The 21,714-nt window shown below is 30.3% G+C and overlaps 1 pseudogene; it reads right to left on the minus strand.

Annotated features, from left to right (window-relative positions):
* Nucleotides 1-2,073: 2,073 nt before the first annotated feature.
* LOC107956231 (protein phosphatase 1 regulatory inhibitor subunit PPP1R7 homolog) lies at nt 2,074-8,522 on the minus strand (annotated as a pseudogene).
* Between the last annotated feature and the right edge of the window lie 13,192 nt (nt 8,523-21,714).

Consider the following 21,714-nt stretch of genomic DNA (forward strand, 5'->3'; position numbering starts at 1 on the left):
TGGGTGCCACATGGTCTGACCACACGGTTGTGTGGCTAATTTGGGGGAATTAGTCGATTTTCACACAGTCGTGTCCCCTTGACAAATGGGCGTGTGTGTTTGGGAATTAGGGTTTTAGTGATTTGGTGCCACACGACCTGGCCAAATGGCCGTGTGGCTAATTTGGGGATTTAGGGATCCCACACAGGCGTGTGTTTTGGACACACAGTCGTGTCTGGTGGGCACATGGGCGTGTGAGACCCTCACACGGTCGTGTCTACCCTGTACTTTATTTTAGCACAAATGGACAGAGAGTTGCATGGCCTGTTCACACGACCATGTCCCTGTATCACATGACTGTGTGCCTCCTCCCACATAGGCATGTTGACCCCCACACAGCTTAGGTTTTTCCACACGGCCAGAGCACATGGCGGTGTGGCCCTAAGTCATCAATTTTAGTTCTATGTATTTTTTTTATCTAAAAATGTGTTTGTGTGTTCCGACCCTTGACTATGCTTTAGTGAGGGTAGTTAAGACTCTGCTCTGGGCTTCAACTTATGTGTTATTTGTGATTGTTGTGTGAGATATCTGATTCTAAACCTGGTTAATAACGGGCATGTTTGGTTCGCTGTAATGAATAGAGGTGTAATGGAATAGAGCTGTAATAGTAATTTAATTGTTTGGTTGAATGGAATGGAATAGAACTGTAATAGTATTATTGTGTTTGGTTGAATGGAATGATGTTGTAATAGCATAAGGAAAAAAACTAAAATGACTAGAATACCCTTACCAAAATTTTTTTAGGTAGATGATTATTGTTATTGTTATTAAATTATAATAAGATTATTAATATAAATAATAAATATTTTAATCATATTTTAACATAATTATTATTAAATATAATTTAATAAAAAATATATAATTTAATAAAATTCTTAATATAATTATTCTTATATGAATTTACTAAAATCATAATATATAATAATATAAAATATATATATATAACCTACATTATTATTTTTAAACCGCAATACATATTTAATGTGCTAAAATATCATTAATGAAACAAATAATTTAATTATTCTACAATTAAAAAAAATATTAGAAGTAATAAATAACTTAATAATTAAATTTTGCATAAACATAAATATTCATATATTTAAGAATTAAACTGAGAGGTTTAAACCTGACAAGGCGTTTGCTGGTACTTCTGAGAAGAGTGGTCCAATAGACACGCCTGTTGAGTTTGAAAAGGAAGTTGAAGAAGCTGATCCATTCTATCTTGATCAGTTCTTGACAGAGGTCAAGAAGGGCAAGAAAGCCATGGACAAAGTGGGATGGCTATGAAGGAGGATCTAATAGATCTCACATTAATTTTGAAAGAAGACATTAATATACATGGTTCTGTACCTTGTTATTTTCCCTTATAGACTTTTAAATAATCACATTTCTCTGTTATTTTATGTTTGGTTGATTTCTTGTCCCATGATCATCTGTTTGCATTTCATGAAATAGTATAATCTACAGAGGATAGTTGCTTCTTCTCATTTCCCTTTATGTTTGTTGATAGTTACTTAAAAAAGGTGCAGAGATTTATTGTGGCATTTATGAAATTCTCTAGAACTTCATCTTGCATCTTTGAGCTGCTTAGAGCTAGAGCAATGTGTGATATTGATTATATCTCCTGGCATTACTGACAATGTCTAGGCCAGTAATTTTAAGATGCAATATAACCATGAACCCATTTACGAGCATCATGAATTGTTGGAATTACAAGTAATTTTAGTACATTGTTGCAGTGCCTTAAATGGAAGCCATTACTGAAATGATGAGTAAAATGTGGTTAGTACAACAATTATAAATGAAAATTTGGATTTGCATTTCTTCTTTAACAAATGACCATGCATCTTATATGAATTTCTGGACTGACCCACAACCTACAAAGCCATACATTATTGTTTACAAGAGAGCTTGAAATATTATTAAAAAGTTGGAAAGAGGTCAACAATTCAAGAGATTAAGAATGTTCAAAACAATGATTAACGACACTGCATTTAATAAATAAACATATCATGGTTAATCCCGTTCAAAGAATTAGGGATCACTTCTAGAACCCTGTTTTCCCCTAGCAACATATGCAAACTCACAAGCTCCAGACAACAAGGGACTGAAGATGTTATCGTTAGCATGCTACACGCGTGATTGCAAATTTATGAACATTCAACTACAACAGTCCAGATCCTACCAAAATTTCTAAGCAAATACAGTACAGTTGATTGCGCATGCAATAAAACAGTACAGTTGATGACATATGAGAAAGGTTAGGAAAGAAGAATGACTACTAGGCCAGTATAGAAGATTGAGAAATGTCAAACGATAATCACCAATTGTGCAAATAACTTTATAGCTAAAATGAATGCAATATGCCAAGGGGAGGATGATGATATAGACTTAACTGAACTCAGCCCAGGAAGGTAGAAAACTACTGTAGATGGATGCCACAAAACAGCATGCACCAAAGACATACTCTATCAATAATTAGAGTCTTCATTCAAATATTAAATTGGAAACATAATTGAGAAAAGATTACATATATGAAATTAGGAAAACACAACAAGAAAATGGAGCTCCGTAGCATACAGAGTAAGAATTAATCATGTTCCAACTACGAATTTGAACCAGATAGAGAACAAAGAATATCAATATAATCAACCAATTAGCCATAACAAAACATTTGGGATCGTAAGGATGCTGCAATCGTAAAAACCAACAAAAACTATAGTCTCTAAATACTGCAAGTTCCAAACCGTACACATGGATTATTTTCAAGGTAGATAGTAGTGAGCTTTTCTCTTGAACCAGAAACACCCTTAGCTATGTCCTCAAGTGATTCTATTCGGTTGTCATTGAGCCCCAAGTCTTCCAACATGCATATAAAATTATTCAACAACTTATGATAGGATAAGATCCCTACACGTAGAGAGAAATGAAAATTACCTTGTTAAGTGTCAAATATCATCGGCTGATGTTAGCTTATTTGATGAAACATCTAATACTTGGAGGTTGACCAATTTTGATAGGTCTTCCATTTTTGCAATACCATTGTGGCTCAAGTATATTTCTTCTAGGGCATTGCATTCCTTGAAAACAAAAAATCTAGAGAAAAACCTCATCCAAATATTACGACATTAAAATTTTTATGAGAACCAACATTTTTTAAGGTGCTATACCTCCAACCCTATCATAGATGTTAACTGGTTACTTTGCAAGCTAATCTTCTTGATGCAGCTCATAAAGGTTAATCACTTTAATTCAGTTTCTTCCTAGCCACAGTTCTTGTAACTTTGTAAAATTTTGCAAATTTTCCATCACCTAAGATACCAAGATCAGTGAAAGCAATTCACAAATTAGACCATGCTCAAGAAATTACTAATAACTGACCAATCTTACCCCCTACTTCAATACTGAAACAAAAATTGACAAAAAGCTTGATAGGTCTGATGTTTGCTTATTTGATGAAACATCTAATACTTGGAGGTTGACCAATTTTGATAGGTCTTCCATTTTTGCAATACCATTGTGGCTCAAGTATATTTCTTCTAAGGCATTGCATTCCTTGAAAACAAAAAATCTAGAGAAAAACCTCATCCAAATATTACGACATTAAAATTTTTATGAGAACCAACATTTTTTAAGGTGCTATACCTCCAACCTATCATAGATGTTAACTGGTTACTTTGCAAGCTAATCTTCTTGATGCAGCTCATAAAGGTTAATCACTTTAATTCAGTTTCTTCCTAGCCACAGTTCTTGTAACTTTGTAAAATTTTGCAAATTTTCCATCACCTAAGATACCAAGATCAGTGAAAGCAATTCACAAATTAGACCATGCTCAAGAAATTACTAATAACTAACCAATCTTACCCCCTACTTCAATACTGAAACAAAAAGCTTATACCATGAAATAGAAAATTTCCACCAACCTGCTACATACAATGGATGCTTATAACGTTATTAATACAAATATTATGCAAGCATTTTAATAACTAACCCGTAGTTTGTGAGAACCAAGTTCAAGGATTTGCAACTCATGCAAGTGGTCAATCTCCTCCATCTTAGTAACTTCATTTTTGGAGACATAGAGTTCCTTGATTGTGCTGGAGGCCTTCGACAATCCTTGCAATGGAGTGATTTCATTGAAAGAAACCTCAAAAACTAAGAGCTTCTTGAATATAACCACATCTGGTATTTTCGTCAGTTTATTATCCTTAAGTATTAACTCCTGTACAAAAAGAAATAACCCCAAGCTTCTTCGTTAGGCTCTTATTCATTTTTCCCTTTACTTTATTATTTACTTCTCACAAACATCTAAAAGCTAATGCAAATAGCAAATCTTTGATTAATAATAAACAAATAATTAAAATATAGCAGAAAGAAAAACGAAATCGATTTTACAGAAAATAAAAGAAAAGAAAAACAGAGAAAGAGTGCAAGCATTTTTCGTTCTTGATAAAATGGAGAAAAGAAACGTAAAGAGAAGAAAAGAAACATACGAGAAGAAGAAGCAAAAATCGATAGAAGCGAAAAAAATTATCTTGTAATATGGAAGGGAAAAGTCTGAGAGGATGAAGTTGACGAGGGCAGAAAATGGAATAGAAAATAAGAAACGAGAATGGAATCCCTAATCGGCGCTGAATGGGGGGAATGGCTATTACAACCAATGAGGGTAACAGGGGCAGAACTAAATCGGGTTGTAATGTTATTACAGTCAACCAAACGCCCGTTTGGTGGTGGGCCCACAAAATTGGGGGGAATGCATACCTATTCCCCCAACCAAACATGTTGTAAGTGTGTGCATGCCTGTTTCTGTCTAACTGTCTATCGATGTGTTTATTATTTTTTTGAGGTTGTAAACATACATGCACTTGCATAAAGTAATTTTTGGGTTGGTTGTGAAGAGAAGGAAGATTGATTCTGATCTGATCTGGCAGTTTAACTACAACTTATTGGTACAGCGGTTTACTGCACTGTACCGTATGTACATCAGCTTTTCTGTGTACTATTATCTGATCTGGCAGTTTAAACTGCAACATGTTTGTACAGCGGTTTACCACAATGTATTGTACTGCATATACGCCAGCCTTGCTACGTATTATTATCTGAGTGGCTTAGTCCACATACATGGTGTGTAGGGTTGGGTTGGCCTTTCGAGGTCTTATGTGGTGTGTTTGGTTGGATAAGCTTAAACAACTCTTTTGGGATGTGAGTTACTTGTTTATAATCTTTCAGTTTGTCATCACATTTACGACTTATTCTATGTGAACTGAGGTGTTAGCATAGTGATATATTGGATTGTGATGATAAGTATTATTGTATCGACCCGTTGACGGGTTTATCTAATGAGTATTCAGTGTGTGATTTGGTGTGCTATGACTGTTACATTTGTTTGGGACGTTGGTTCCGAGTTTGCTTTCTATTTCTATGTATCTCTGTAAGTACTTTTTGTTATCGAACTACTGTTTGGTTTTTGATCTGTAATTCCGTTGTTAGATACGTTTTGAACTCACACTGAGCTCGTGTAGCTCACCCCCTAGTTTTCCCCTTACAGGTACATTTTCGAATTCCAATGCTGGACTTGGTATGCGGAGGTCTCGGATAGCCACGTTTTAGAATCGACTTTAAAAGTATTTTCATAAATTTCGCAGTTATAAATAAACGATTTGAATTGTAAGTTTTATTTTGAATATTGTGGTACGAAATGTTGTGTTATACGCACGTAAGCATCTTTTGGACTAAAATATTTGTAACATTGGGATTTTACAACGGAATGTTTTACGTAACTTAAATACCGTTTGTTTTCTGGCTGGTTAAGCTAAAATTTTTCCTACGATCATTTTAGTGATTAATGTACCCTCTGAGATTCAGTTTAAACTTCTAGGTCGAGTTTTGGGGCATTACAGGCTGTGTGATTCAACATCGAATGCACACACGGCCTGGCACACCGCCCATGACACGGCCATGTGACCCTATTTTGAATAACCACATGGGAAGAAACGCGGGCTGGGACACGGTCGTGTGTCCAAACTTTGAATGTCCACACAGCTTGGGCTATGTCACACAGCGTGGCCACACAGTCGTGTGACTTTTGTCTCTCAAATTTTGATGTTTATCCAAATTTTTCTGTTTTGTTTCAAATTGATCCCTGATTTTTCCTAAGTTATTTTATGGGCCCCAAAGGCTCTGTTTAAGGCCATGAGTGTGTTTTTACTATAATTAGATTGAGTTATTAAATATTAACATTAATTTTGTATAATGGTTTCTATTTTGAAGTTAAATATTTTGAATTGTACAGTAATACTCTATAACCCTAATTCAGCGACGAAAACGAGTTAGTGGGTGTTACAAACTCCATTTTTTTGAAGGGTTCTAGATGCTGAAAAGTTATGGCTAATTCCATTTGAATTTCAAAAATTTTTAAAACCAAGATTTTAAAATTCGATTCCATGGTAACTTCTAACACTAGTAATAGAGTAACCTTTTTCATTTTGATTAATTTTTTAAAATGTAATGAATTTTTCTAAAGCTTCATCTTTAGTACTTAAGAAAAGAACCCAAGTAAATCTAGAATAATCATCTACAAGCACAAAAGCATATTGGTTTCCACCCAAGCTAGTAGTCCTAATTGGTCCAACAAGATCAATGTGAATTAATTGAAGAGCTCTACTAGTAGATACATCATTGATAAAGTTTAAAAGAAACTCTCTAATATTTGCCTTTAACAAACACATCACAAACTTTATCTAAATCAAAATCAATTTTTGGCAAACCTCTTACTAAGTCATTTTTGGATAGCTTATGCAATATGTTCATGCTAGCATGTCCTAGTTTTTTATGCCACACTGAAGAAATATTTTCATTTTTAGCTACAAGGTAAATGAATGAATCATGCAAGTCATCTAAATGCATCATATAAGTATTTCCTATCCTATGTCCTACAAGTATAATCTTATTAGACACAATGTCAATTACTTTAAATCTATTAGACTCAAAAATGACATTGAGACCTTTATCACACAATTGACAAATAATACTTAATAGATTATGTTTAAGACCATTGACATACAAAAAATTTTCAATAAGAATTGAAAATTTTTTACCAATAAAGTCAATTCCTTCTATTTTCCATTTGGAGTTGTCACTAAATGTAACTTCTCTCCATTTTTTGGCTTCAATTTGATAAAGTGACTCTTGCCATCAATCATGTTCCTTGAGCATCCACTATCAAGGTACCATGAGTTTTTTCTTGAGTTGTTCACCTTGAAGCAATGCTCCTCTTCCTACAAACATAGAATTAATTTTTTTTTGGTACCCAAATTCTTTTAGGTCCATAAGTATTAGTTCCTAAAATTTTTGTCCCTTTGGCAATCCATTTTGAAAGAATCTCTTTGTTTTGAGTAACATTAAGTCCTTTAGGTACCCATATACTCTTAACAATTTTTCCTTTATAAAAACTTGAGGGGTCTCTATGTTTATAGTGATTAAAGCTATTTTTAACAAATTTTTGTTTGGAATTTTCTCCTTTTTCAAACATTTTTGGCAAAAATTTGTTAGAGTGAGCCTTTTCACTCTTAAGCAACTCAAGTTGCTTTTGATGATCATCATGAAATTTTGAAAGCAAATAATGCAAGTCTTGGTTCTTTTTCTCAAACTCATTTATAATAACTTGTATATCATGAATTTTATTTTCAAGTTCATGATTAATTTTGGAGAGTAAACTATTTTCATCTTTTAATTTTGAAATGTTTTTCTTATATTTTGAAATCATAGTTTCAAACTCCAAACCCAATTCATCATAGGCATCTTGTAACTCATCAAATGAATAAGAAATTAAATTAGATGAGATAGAAATTACCTTAGGATCATCAATGGTTTTAAGGTAAAGGTTGCATACTTCTTGATATTCATCTTCAGATGAATCCTCATCACTCCAAATAGCAACATGAGCATTGAGCTTTTGTTTGCTTGATCTATTTTTCTTTCATTAGGGATAATCGAACTTGATGTGTCCTGACTTCTTGCATTCATAGCATATTATGAGATCCTTCTCCTTGATCGATTCAAGCTTGAGTGCTTCTTTTTTTGGGATTTTCTCCCTCTATTGGACCTCATAAACTTCTTGAATCTTCTAGCAAACATTGTCATTTCTTTATTCTCATCCACCTCTTCAATTGATTCATTATCTTCATTAGTGGTGGGATTTAATAGCAACACCAAACTTTTTCTTCTTAATTTTGACTTATTTAACCCCTTTATTGAGCCTCATATCATGTGAAAGCAAAGAACTGATGAGCTTATCCAAAGTCAATGTTTCTAAATTCTTTGATTCTTCAATTGTAGTCACCTTGGCATTCCCATGATTTAAGCAAGCTTCGAAGCATCTTCCTTACTACTTCTTCATTTGGATGCCTTCCCAAAGACTTCAATCCATTGATGATGAGAGCAAACCAATCAGACATCACCTTGATATCTTCCTTGGGCTTCATTTTGATGGTTTCATAATTTAAAGTAAAAATGCCAATCTTAGACTTTTTTACTTGGTTGGTATCTTCATGTGTAACTTCGAGCTTATACTATTTCTCATTGGCATTGGAACAAGATGAAACTCTATTATATTCTTTTAGGCTAAGTATACAAAATAAAGTGTGCATAGCTTTGGCATTCAACTGAATACTTCTTCTATCTTCCTCATTCCACTCTTTCTTGCTCTTTGAAATAAGGAGCTCTCCTTCTTGCTTGAGAGGTATAGATGGACCGTCCATGATAATGTCCCATACAACAAGATCATTTTCTTGTATGAACAATATCATTCTTGTCTTCCAGTATGAATAGTTGCACCATTGAAGTAAGAAGACTTGGAGATAGATTATGATTTTCCTAGAAAAACTGAACAGGGTGTAGACGTCATCTCTTATGGGTTGATTTGTAGATTGTTGAGCTTCCTCAGATCTCTTCTTTGTTTGTTAAACCGTCTAAAAGAGACTAGCTCCGATACCAATTATTAGCTCAAATAATCAAACCAAAATTGCCAAGAGGGGGTGAATTGACTTTTAAAAATTTTGTTGACGCTAGAGAACAAGGATAGAAAATTGAACACAAGAATTTAGAGTGGTTCGACCCAAATTGCCTACTCAACTACCTTAGCTTTCCACAACTAAAGATTTTTTTTTCCCAAATTCACTAATTTGATAACCTTTAAGGACAAGGTTTAACCTTAAAAACTCCCTTAAGGTTTCTACCAAAACCTTAGGACACAAACCCTCTTAAAGAAAAACAAAGAAGCAAACAAAGAAATAATTTTTACAATATCAAAGTGTAACACCCCCAACCCGTATCCCTCGTCGGAACCGGGTTACGGAGCATTACCGGAGTTTACAGATCAAACAGACAAAAATTTCAAACATTTCATATAATCAAAACAAGTCATCAAAGCATCATTTTAATACAAATAATAAATATACCAAATCCAAATAAATTTTGCCTAGTTCATGAGTACTTAAACATAGAATTAAATTCACATGCACCTATCTAGATTTAGTTCAATTTACCATGCCATAATATGACTTTGAAAAAAAACACATATTTATACGTATAAAACAAACCAAAATTAAACTTATAACCTAATTTACAATCAAACAACAAAATAACTATTATTTAGACACCTTAGGTACATGCCGACACAAAGGATAAATATCACCACATTTGAGTTCAGGATCGTTGTTGGATGCTGAATCAGCGATCAAAAGCTAAGTACCTAACCTACGCATGGGAAACAAAACCGTATGCTAAGTAAAACTCAGTGGTATTTCTATAATCTGAATTTTTAAAGATAAAAAATTACAAAGATAAAATTGAAATATAAACACATATTAATATTTAAATATTGCAACAACCATATCATTTTTCATTTCCATTTCCATTTCCATTTCCATTTCTCATTCCATACCATTTCATTATCAATTATAGAACTTATTTATTCATTTACCCCTATTAACACGACTCGGACTCAGACGGATACACGGATCCAACCAACACACTAGTTTGGCACCTAGTGCCTTATCAAATAATTCGAAGTAATAATTTGACACCCAGTGTCCCATTGGCTAAACTGAAGTAAATTGGCACCCAGTGCCTCATCGAATTAATCCAAAGTAGTAAATTGACACACAGTGTCTCATCGACTCAAAGTTGAAGAAATCCCTAAACTCTTCCAATCCTATGGCATGCCATCTATATCCGACTCAGCCCGATACAGTTAATAGGGTTTAATTTCACTTTCCAAATACAACCAATATTCAATTATAATATTTTCACATTTATATTCATTTCAATTCAAATAATCAATTCAATTCATTCAATCAACTTCTAATTCAATTCAATGTCAAAGTGCCAAATACTCACCTCAACCACTTACCATAAGCATTAAATCAAAATACAACAATTAATAATTAGATTCGGATTATAGAAATACAAACCAAGAATACCGAGCTAGGGGTGAGCGTTCGATCGAATCGAATCGAATCGAATAAAAAAATTTCGAGTTAATCGAGTTGACGAATCATATTTTATCATCCTAATTTGATTTAAAATTTTCTCGAATCGAGTCGAGTGAGATGGAATTCGAATCAAATCGAATGGAATATATTTGTTCGAGTTAAATTTTAAAAAATAATTTTGGGTCCTTGTAACCACTGTCACCCATCGTAATAAAATTTGCCCACCTTAATCAAATTTTTTATTAACTTTCATCACCTCATAAATTATTTATTAAATTTTTATATAATGGTTAACTTATTTACTTGCTTAGTTGTTTCAATTATCTTCAGATTCTTGTCACCATGTATTTTGGAATTAAAAAATATATTAAATGTAAAAATATGATTTTTTAATAAAAGTTATTTTAAAAATAAAATGTGAAATTAATATCAATATAAAATTTTAACACTAATATTTTTACGGCATAATTAATAATTTAATTTTAATATAAATATTCAATATGACTAAATAATTCAATAATATAAATAATATAAAATGTGAAATTTAATTTAATAGTATAAATAGTATATATAAATAAAATTATTACTATTTATGTTTAGTGGCTTTTTTTTGGATAATTTTGATTTTTTATTTGAGAGTAAATGGTGAGAAGTAAAAGTTTAGGGGAAAAATAAAAAGTTTTTGGGAATAAAAGTTTGAAGGAAAGTAAATAGGGGGAGTAAAATTTTGGAGGGAAAATATTAAAAAAAATTGGAGGGGGGAGGGTTTGGGGTAGATGGGAGGTGGGATGGGAAGGGAATACAAGTTTTAGGGGAAAAGTGGGAGGGAGTAAAAATTTTGGGGGAAAATAAAAGGTTTTGAGGATTTTTGGGAGTAAAATTTTGAGAAAAAATAAATGGGAGAGTAAAATTTTGGTGGGAAATGAATTTTGGGTAGATTGAGGGGTTGGGAGAGGAGTAAAAGTTTTGGGGGTAAGTGGGATGGAATAAAAGTTTTGAGGGAAAAGTAAAAAGGTTTGGGAGTTTGGGGTAAAAATGTAAAATATTATAGTTTGATATTAGAATTATTCGAATTATTTGAGTTATTCGAATTCTAAAACTCAACTCGATTCAAACTCGAAATTTGAAAAAAAATTTCAAGTTGATTCGAATAACTCGATTCGTTTAACTCGAAATTCAAATATTTTTTTTCGATTTTTTCTAATTGAATCGAGTTTTGCTCACCCCTATACAAGGCTATTAGACGTCGACTTTATCTTTCCCCTTTTTAGTCGAGGATTCCAGTATGATGTTAGCTACGAAATTAAAACAATTAAAATTCATCAATACAACACAATTTAATCTCGTATTTAATATTTCAATTTTTACTCAATATTTGCCTAAATTCTAATTACGACCCTAAACCGAGACTATCTTTATTTCTTTACATTTAATTCTTTATTTCATACAAATTCCACTTTAGACTAAATTTAACTCCCTATTTTCACTTAAATCCCCAAATTTTGAATTGTTCATAATTTAGTCTCTATTACTCAAAATTTACAGTTTATTCTACAATTCAATCTTTTTTTTTCATTTCTATCTTAAAAATCTATCAATTTAATCCCTAGTCTTGCATCTTTCTTTCTCCTTTTCCTTTTTCTTTCTTTCCTTTCTTTTTTCGTTTGGCTTTGGCTTTCTTTTCTTTCTTTCTTTATTTTATTTTATTTTATTATTGTAATATAATATATATACTTATTAATTAAGTAAACATATTTTATTATAATATATATTAAATATATAAATATCTTACCTTATGCTGCCTCATTAAAGAACAATGGCATAATTGCTTCTTTAGTCCCTTTAATTTTTCTTTAATCTATAATTCAACTTTCACCCCTATATGCAATTTAGTCCTTATACCTAATTACTTTTAATTCAAGCAAATTCACTTAACCGAAACCTAATTAACTACACAACTAGCTTCGTAAATATTTATTAAAAATATTTATAAGCCCGATTAATAGGAACGGAGTCCCGGGAATGCACTTTTTTTAACTTGGTCCTTTTTAATTAATTAACTATCGAAACGTTAAAATTTCATAACGAAACTTTAATACCACCTTAATAACACTCCGTAAATATTTATAAAAATATTTACAGCTCAATTTATAAAAATAAGGTCTCGATACCTCATCTTCTAAAACCACTTGAACTTAATAAATCACTTATATAACATAAATTATCAAATCAAAAAAAAATTTAAATATCACATTTGACTCGTAAATATTAAATAACAATATTTACAAACTTACCAAATAACTTACTCGTCAGATTTGGTGTCCCTAAAATCACTGTTTTCGACACCACTAAAAAACGAAATGTTACAACTCTTCCTCCCTTACAAAAATTTCGTCCTCGAAATTTCTTACATGAACTTAACTGAGTAGCTTTGATGTTTTCCTGTCATCACTTTATCATTAGTAGTATAACTACCGAGAAATTTCCAATAATTGTCTGTCAGAACATAACCAAGAAACCCGTATTATCAAACTCTGACTGATGTTTCTGACGTGGTTGCATCTGTAACTTTCAACTAATATTTGTTCCCCTTTTTTCCAAGAAAGCGTCAAGAAATATCATACACAAGTGCAATAACTTTAACAATCGAGACGACTTTAATCTATAATTACATTTCCTTATTAGAACTGACCTGATAGGTATATTTCTGTATCAAGTCTTCTAGAATCTGAATTTCTCATTCTGACTATTCGTCTATTTACCCATGAATGCACAAAATTTATTCTCAGACCTGAGGATAGACTCAGATGCGTATGACTCAATTAAATTTTCAATGAATAACCCACTTTGATTAAAACAACTGAGTCGATTTTATCTATCAAATAATAACATTTCAAAATAATCCTTTCTTCTTGTTGTCAAGACAACCCAGACATACAATCTATCACAATTCCTTCAGAATACTAATCAATAATCCTGAAAAACTGCATTAACTTAAACGAAAATTAACATCTCGTTTTAACTTGTTGACACTAATCAAGATTACCTAAGGAATGAAAACCAATATACAAGTTTGAGCTCAATCTTCCACCGTATACTCTTTTGCCAATGTCAACCCTTCAACGAAAGCTAGAAAATGATTATATATAATAAAGTTATTTCAATTACTAACATTGAAGCTTTGAACTATATCGAAGCCACATCCATCGTATAAATTAAAAACCATAGTGCTATAATAGGACCGACGTTTCAACCATATAGATAGAACAATACCTCAACATCAATAGTGCACTCCAAAATAAAAGAGGAAAAATTGAAAGTAGTCCCAATAACAACCAGTGCAGTAATACAACTTCTATAATCTGAGATTCATATCACCGAGCTCCCATGATCGAACTAGGATTTATAACAGTTATAAATATAATTACCTCCGGCCAATGAATATCTTTTACAGATGAACCATGTTTGATAAATTAAACAATAAGAATGATAAGAAAACCGAGATAATGAAATCCAAGATGTGAAGCTATACTGAATTTCCAAGAATAAAAACCACATTGAATGATAAAGAGATCGATGATATCCTAGAGAAAGTCCAGAAGAAGAATATCACTCATACGCACTAGAAACAGTTGTGATAGAGATAATGTAAATTGCATATATGTAATTCAGAACATCAACCAGTAGAAGTAGAAAATAGATTCATATGAGTCTTATCATCAAGTCTTCTATCTAACGTAATGGATTAGAAAACCAATGAAAGATGGAGCAATGCTGGTCATAAATCAACCAGACTAATAATAATTCCGTCTAACATTATGATTAGCTAACATTCCTATATGATAAGAATCACATTTGAAAATGAACAGTTACATATATCTCTGAGAATAAAAGAACATATAGAATACCCAAAAGAGATTAATATAAGATACTCATTATATAAAAATGCTCATTTCAATTCAAATAATCAATTCAATCTATTCAATCAACTTTTAATTCAATTCAATGCCAAAGTGTCAAATACTCACTTCAACCACTTACCATAAGCATTAAATAAAAATACAACAATTAATAACTAGATTCGGATTATAAAAATACAAACCAGGAATTTCGAGCAATTCGACGTTGACTTCATCTTTCCCCTTTTTAGTCGAGGACTCCAGCATGATGTTAGCTACCAAATTAAAACAATTAAAATTCATCAATACAACACAATTTAATCTCATATTTAATATTTCAATTTTTACTCAATATTTTCTTAAATTCCAATTTAGTCCCTAAATCGAGACTATCTTTATTTCTTTACATTTAATTCTTTATTTTCATACAAATTCCACTTTAGACTAAATTTAACTCCACATTTTCACTTAAATCAATAAATTTTTAAATTTTTATAATTTAGTCCCTATTACTCAAAATTTACAATTTATTCTAAAATTTAATCTTTTTTTATTTCTATCTTAAAAATCTATCAATTTAATCCCTAATAATAAAATTATTCAACATTAACAACATCTAAAAGCTCACTAATTTCTAAAATTTTAACATGGGTCAAGTAGTATTTATTACTGGGATTCCAAAAACATAATAGTTATAAGAAAAAGGAACTAGCCTTACGTCTTTCTTTCTCTTTTTCTCTTTTTCTTTCTTTCCTTTTTGTTTCCGTTTGGCTTTGGCTTTCTTTTCTTTCTTTTTTTATTTGTTTTATTATTATAATATAATATATATATACTTATTATAATATATATTAATTTTATAAATATCTTACCTTATGCTGCCTCATTAAAGAACAATGTCATAATTACTTCTTTAGTCCTTTTAATTTTTCTTTAATCTATAATTCAACTTTCACCGTATATGCAATTTAGTCCTTATACCTAATTACTTTTAATTCAAGCAAATTCACTTAACCGAAACCTAATTAACTACACAACTAGCTTTGTAAATATTTTTAATAAATATTACGAGTCCGATTAATGGGAACGGAGTCCCGGGAATGCACTTTTTTAATTTGGTCCTTTTTAATTAATTAACTATCGAAACGTTAAAATTTCTTAACGAAACTTTAATACCACCTTAATAACACTCTGTAAATATTTATAAAAATATTTATGGCTCAGTTTATAAAAATAAGGTCCCGATACCTCATCTTCTAAAATCACTTGAACTTAATAAATCACTTATATAACTTAAACTATCTAATCAAAAACCTTTTTTAGAAAATCACATTTGACTTGTAAATATTAAGTAATAATATTTACGAACTTACTCGTCAGATTTGGTGGCCTCAAAACCACTATTTTCGACACCACTGAAAAATGAGCTGTTACACAAAGTGTTTTCAAATTAAACTCAATTACAAAGAAAAAAAACACTTGAGCTAAAAGAATAGCAATGAAGCTCACAAGTGTATGAAAGAAAAGTGTGGTATTTATACCATTTAATTCATTTCCAACTGTTATGGGTGTTAAAGAAAATAAATAGAGCAGTTGGGGATGAAAATATCAGATCATTAAATTCACCTGCAACAAAAAAGTATTGATACTTTTTCTACGAGTATTCATACTAGTAGCATTTAATGTCTAATTCAGTGGTTGTTAAAGTTAGTTTACAATGATACCGAAGATGATTTATCAATACCTGGTAAAAGGTATCGACATATTTTTAATGGGTATTAATACTTTTTGTCATTGTTTGGAAAAATCCATAAAAACAAAATGCAAAAGTGGTATCGATAAAATTCAAGAGGTATCGATATATTTTTAAAAATATCAATACTTATTGCTTTTGTTAAATTTTTTATTCAAGACAGTAAGTAACATTGGTATCAATAAAAAATATGGTATCAATAAAAATCATATGGGCATTGATACTTTTTTGAAAATATCGATACTTTTTGTGAGGAACAGGTTTTCAATTAAATTAAAATTGTTTCAACCGAGTTCAAGAGTTTAAAACTGTTTTTGAACTTTCTCCAAAATTTTCTAACTATTCAAAACATTTTCTAAAATGTTTGGAAGTCTTGAAATGATTTTTATGCTTTGAACTTTTTAATTTCTGTGTTTAAAAAAACAAATTTTATTCAAAAATATTTTTATTTGTTATATCAATGCAATTTATTAAATAAAGCTAGTTTAATAGTCTATTTTAATTTTAGTTCCTTAAAAAAATGTAAATCAAATGTAAAAATAATATTTAACTAAAAAACACCTATTAAAATAAGGGAAAATATCTCGTACATTGCCATGGAGTTTTTAAATTCCACAAGTAAGGTTAGAGGGTTGACAAGTGTCTGATAAGGGTATAGTAAAATTTTAAAAAGATAAATATTTTTTAAAAAAAGAGACACTTAACAATTTTTTAAGATTACTTGTGAAATAAAAAAAAAATACTCTCTTAATAGGAAATAGTAACCCTTAAAATAATGCAAGTGAAATGTAAAAGCAATATTTAAAAAAATTATTATACTATTAAAAATACATTATTTAATGCAAATCATCTCATATTTTTACCAATAATTTTTTAAAGATAAAATTCAAAACTACTAAATGGTATTTATAGACTTAATTTTAAATTTTAATGGGTATAAAACTAATCTCTATTTTATGTTATGTTAGATTTCCTTTCAAGCTACAACACTACCAAATAAAACAATTATTATTAAACACTATCACTACCTAACTAATAATTATTAATTATAATTTTATTTTAAGCTTAAAATCATTAAATATATATTACCAAATATAACAATTACTTACATATGAATTCAAACTATCATTGCAACAACCAATAATTTTTAATTATATTTTTATTTTATGCTTAGGTTAAAAATCAATCTCTATTTTATGTTTACTTAGAAATTTTTTCATGTTAGAATTATATTTTATAATTATTTTTAATATTAATTTAATAATATAATAAAAAAAATAAAAGATATTTTTACCGGTTTAATTTTTTTAAACTCCTACTTTAAATTAGATATTCTTAATTAAAAGCATTATTTAATGTTAATAATATCCTTTTTTATAGGTTTAATAACTTAATTCATTTTTAAAAAATGTGTTTCTAAAGTGTGATGTAATATTTGCTATCCAAATTGTTTAACATCATTAAAATATATTAAATTATTTAAAAATTCAAATATTATAATAATAAATAAATTTTAAATCATAATTAAAGCATTTTTAATATATTCAATGTATAATATAGTTTTACTTCATATAATTAATACAAAACAACATTACTCAAAATAATAAATAATAAATATAAGTAGCATATATAAATTTGTTAGCTCGAATGATCAACTCGAAATCACTAAGAAGGAAGGTGAATTGGCCTTTAAGAAAATTGTGGAAGCAAAGAAAGAATATTCAACAAAGAACACATCGATTTATAGTGGTTTGGCCCTAATTGCCTACTACACTACCCTAGCTTTTCACAACTAAGTATTTTCCCAAATTCACTAATGTGACAACCTTTGAGGACAAGGTTTAACCTTACAATCTCCCTCAAGATTTCCACCCAAAATCTTAAGATTGCAACTCCCATAAGGTTTCTACCCAAATCTTAATATTCAACCCTCTCAAAGAGAATAACAAATAGTAAACTAAGAAGTAATCCTTACAAGATCAGAATGTTTTCCAATTAAGTATAAATAAACAAGAATTCACTTGAGCTAAAGAATAATAATGAAAGCTCACAACTGTGTATAAGAAAAGTATGAAAGAATTAAGCACTAAGGTTGTTTTTTATTGATCTTTAAGCTTGATGATTTTTCTTTTTGTTGTAAGATCTTTGGAAGTTGGTATTTATACCCTTAATTGTTTCCAACTATTGTGATTGTTGGAGATATGAATAGAGCTATTGGGGATGTGAAAATTGGTGCATTTAATTCCCCTGCAATAGCAAGTATCGATACCAACTAAAATGGTATCGATAATTTTTGTATTTAATGCAAAATTTAGTGACTGTTGGAGTTAAATATATCGATACCAATGGAATTTTATCGATACCATATGAAAAGCATCAATATTGGATCGATAATATCGATACTTAGCTAAATTGGTTGAAAACATAATGTCAATTTGGTATCAATTTTAGAAGGGGTATTGATATTTTGAAAACTATTGATACTTGGCCTGAAGCAATACTAACTTGTTTTAAAATAGTTTTAACTTATTGAAAATATTTAACTCAATTGAAACCATTTTAACTTGATTTTATCATTTTGCCAATTTTGTTCAACTTTAACTTTTATTTAAAAATATTTTAATTTGTTATATCAAAACATATTATCAAATAAAGCTAGTTTAACAATCTCCCCCTTTTTAATATAACAAAACATTTTGTAAATTTATTTTTAAATAAATTGCTCCCCTATATAAAAGTCATTTTCAATTTAATGCTTAAAAAATTGACATTCTAAGATCAAATTTTACATTCATTTTACTTTGAAAACATGGTAATTAAATTTGACATAAAATCAATTAATCATAATCAATCAACTATTAAATTTACCTTTCTCTTATCCCCTTTTTGTTATATAAAAAATAATCAAATAAAGCTTAAGAGGAAAAGAAACTGGTTAGTCCAAAGATAGATGTTAAAAATAAGGAGCAAGTGAACTAACATACCAGGTAAACATTAAGGTGCAATCACATAGAATTTGCATTAGTGATGTTCTCCTTCAAGCAATACACATTTTCCTACAAACATAGAATTAAATTTTTGTTTTTGGTACCCAATTTCTTTTGGGTCCATGAGCATTAGTTTCCAAGATTCTAGTTCCTTTAGTTATCCATTTAGAAATGGTATCCTTATCTTTAGTAGTTATGAGTCCTTTAGGGGCCTATACATTTTTAACAATTTTTCTTTTGTAAAAACTTGGATGACCTCCACGTTTATACAAAATTTAAGCTAGTTTTAACAAAGTTTTATTTTAAACTTTCTCATTTTTTTAAAACTTTGTTAGAGTGAGCTTTTTCACTCTTAAGTAACTCAAGTTGCTTTTGATGATCATCATGACCTTTAGAACGCAAATTATGCAAGTCACAATTCTTTTTCTCAAAATCATTTATAATAGCTTGCATATCATTTATTTTACTTTCAAGTCCATGATTGACTTTGGAGAGTGAATTTTTTTAATCTTTTAGTTTTGAAATAGTTTTCCTATATTTTACAACCATTAATTCAAACTCCAAGCCTAATTCATCATAGACATCTTGCAACATATACAAAGAATAAGAATTTGAACTAGATGAGTTAGAAGTTACCTTAGAATCATTGATGGTCATAAGGCATAGGTTGGCCACTTCTTGATTTTCATCATCACTTCAAGTAGCCACATTAGCTTTAAGTTTTTGTTTGCTTGATCCCTTATTCTTCTATTGAGCACAATCAAACTTGGTGTATCCCAATTTCTTGCACTTATAGAAAATAATGAGATATTTCTCCTTGGTAGATTCAAGCTTCAATTACTCCATCTTTTGGAATCTTCTTCCTTTGTTGGGTTTCATGAACCTCTTGAATCCCTTAGAAAACATCTCACTCTCTTTATCTTCATCCACCTTTTCACTTTATTCACTATCTTCATTTATGGTGGATTTTAAAGCAATACCAACCTTTTTCTTCACAACTTTTTCTTCTTTATCCCCTTCGTTGAGTCTCATTTCATGTGTAAGCAAAGAACCGATGAGTTCATCTAAAGTTAACGTTTCTAAATTCTTTTCCTCTTCAATTGTAATCACTTTGGTTTCCCAAGACTTAGGTAAGCTTTGAAGCATCTTCCTTACTACCTTTTCATTTGGATAAATCTTTCCATAAGACTTCAAAACATTTATGATAATTGTAAACTGATCGGCATTGCCTTAATATCCTCTTCGGGCTTCATCTTGAAAGTTTCGTAGTTGAGCGTAAAGATTCCAACTTTAGACTTCTTCACTTGGCCCATATCTCCTTGGCATTTGAATAAGACGGAACTCTACTATACTCATCCAGGCCAAGTGCACAAAATAGAATGTGCATTGTCTTGGCATTGAGTAAAATGCTTCTCATATCTTCCTCATTCTATTACTTTTTTTTTTTGGAACTAAAAGCTCTCATTCTTGTTTGAATGGAATTAAATGACCATTCATAATAATGTCTCATAAGGAAAGACTATTTGCTTGGATAAACAACATCATCCTTGTTTTCCATTAAGAATACTTAGCACCAGTGAAATAAGGAGGTTTAGAGATAGGTTGAGACTCACCAAAGAAAATTGACCCAGAAGTAGTTGTCACTGTTGTAGAATGAGTTGCTGATTGTTTAAACTTCTCTGAAGATCTTCTCTTGGTTGTTAAACCATTTTCAGAGACTAGCTCAAATGACCAACTCGAAATCGCCAAGGGAAGGTGAGTTGACCTTTAAGAAAATTGTGGAAGCAAAACATATTCAATAAAGAACACAACAATTTATAGTGGTTTGGCCCCAATTGCCTACTCTACTACCTTAGCTTTCCACAACTAAGTATTTCTCCAAATTCACTAATTTGATAACCTTTAAGGATAATGTTTAACCTTATAATCTCCCTTAAGATTTCTACCCAAAATCTTAAGATTGCAACTCAATAACAATGAAAGCTCACAAGTGTGTACAAGAAAAGCATGAAAGAATTAAGCACTAAGGTTGTTTTTTTATTAATATTTAAGCTTGATGATCTCTCTTTTTGTTGTAGGATCTTTGGAAGCTGATATTTATATCCCTTAATTGATTTACAACTATTGTTGTTGTTGGAGATATGAATAGAGCCATTGGGGATGTGAAAACTAGTACATTTAATTCATTTGCAACAACGAGTATCGATACTAGCTAAAAAAGTATCAATAATTTTTACATTTAATGCAAAGTTTAGTGACCGTTGGAGCTAAAGGTATTGATACCAATGAGCTTTTATCAATACCATATGAAAATTATCAATACTCGATCGGTACTTAGTTGAATTGGTTGAAAATAGAATGTCAAATTGGTACTGATTTTAGAATGAGTATCAATATTTTGAAAACTATCGATACTTTTTAGCCTGGAACAATACTGACTTGTTTTTAAACAGTTTTAACTTGATTGAAAATGTTTAGCTCAATTGAAGCCGTTTTAATTTAATTTTATCATTTTGCCAATTTTGTTCAACTTTAAATTTTATTCA

Source organism: Gossypium hirsutum, chromosome D07, assembly GCF_007990345.1.
Source record: "Gossypium hirsutum isolate 1008001.06 chromosome D07, Gossypium_hirsutum_v2.1, whole genome shotgun sequence".
NCBI lineage: Eukaryota > Viridiplantae > Streptophyta > Magnoliopsida > Malvales > Malvaceae > Gossypium > Gossypium hirsutum.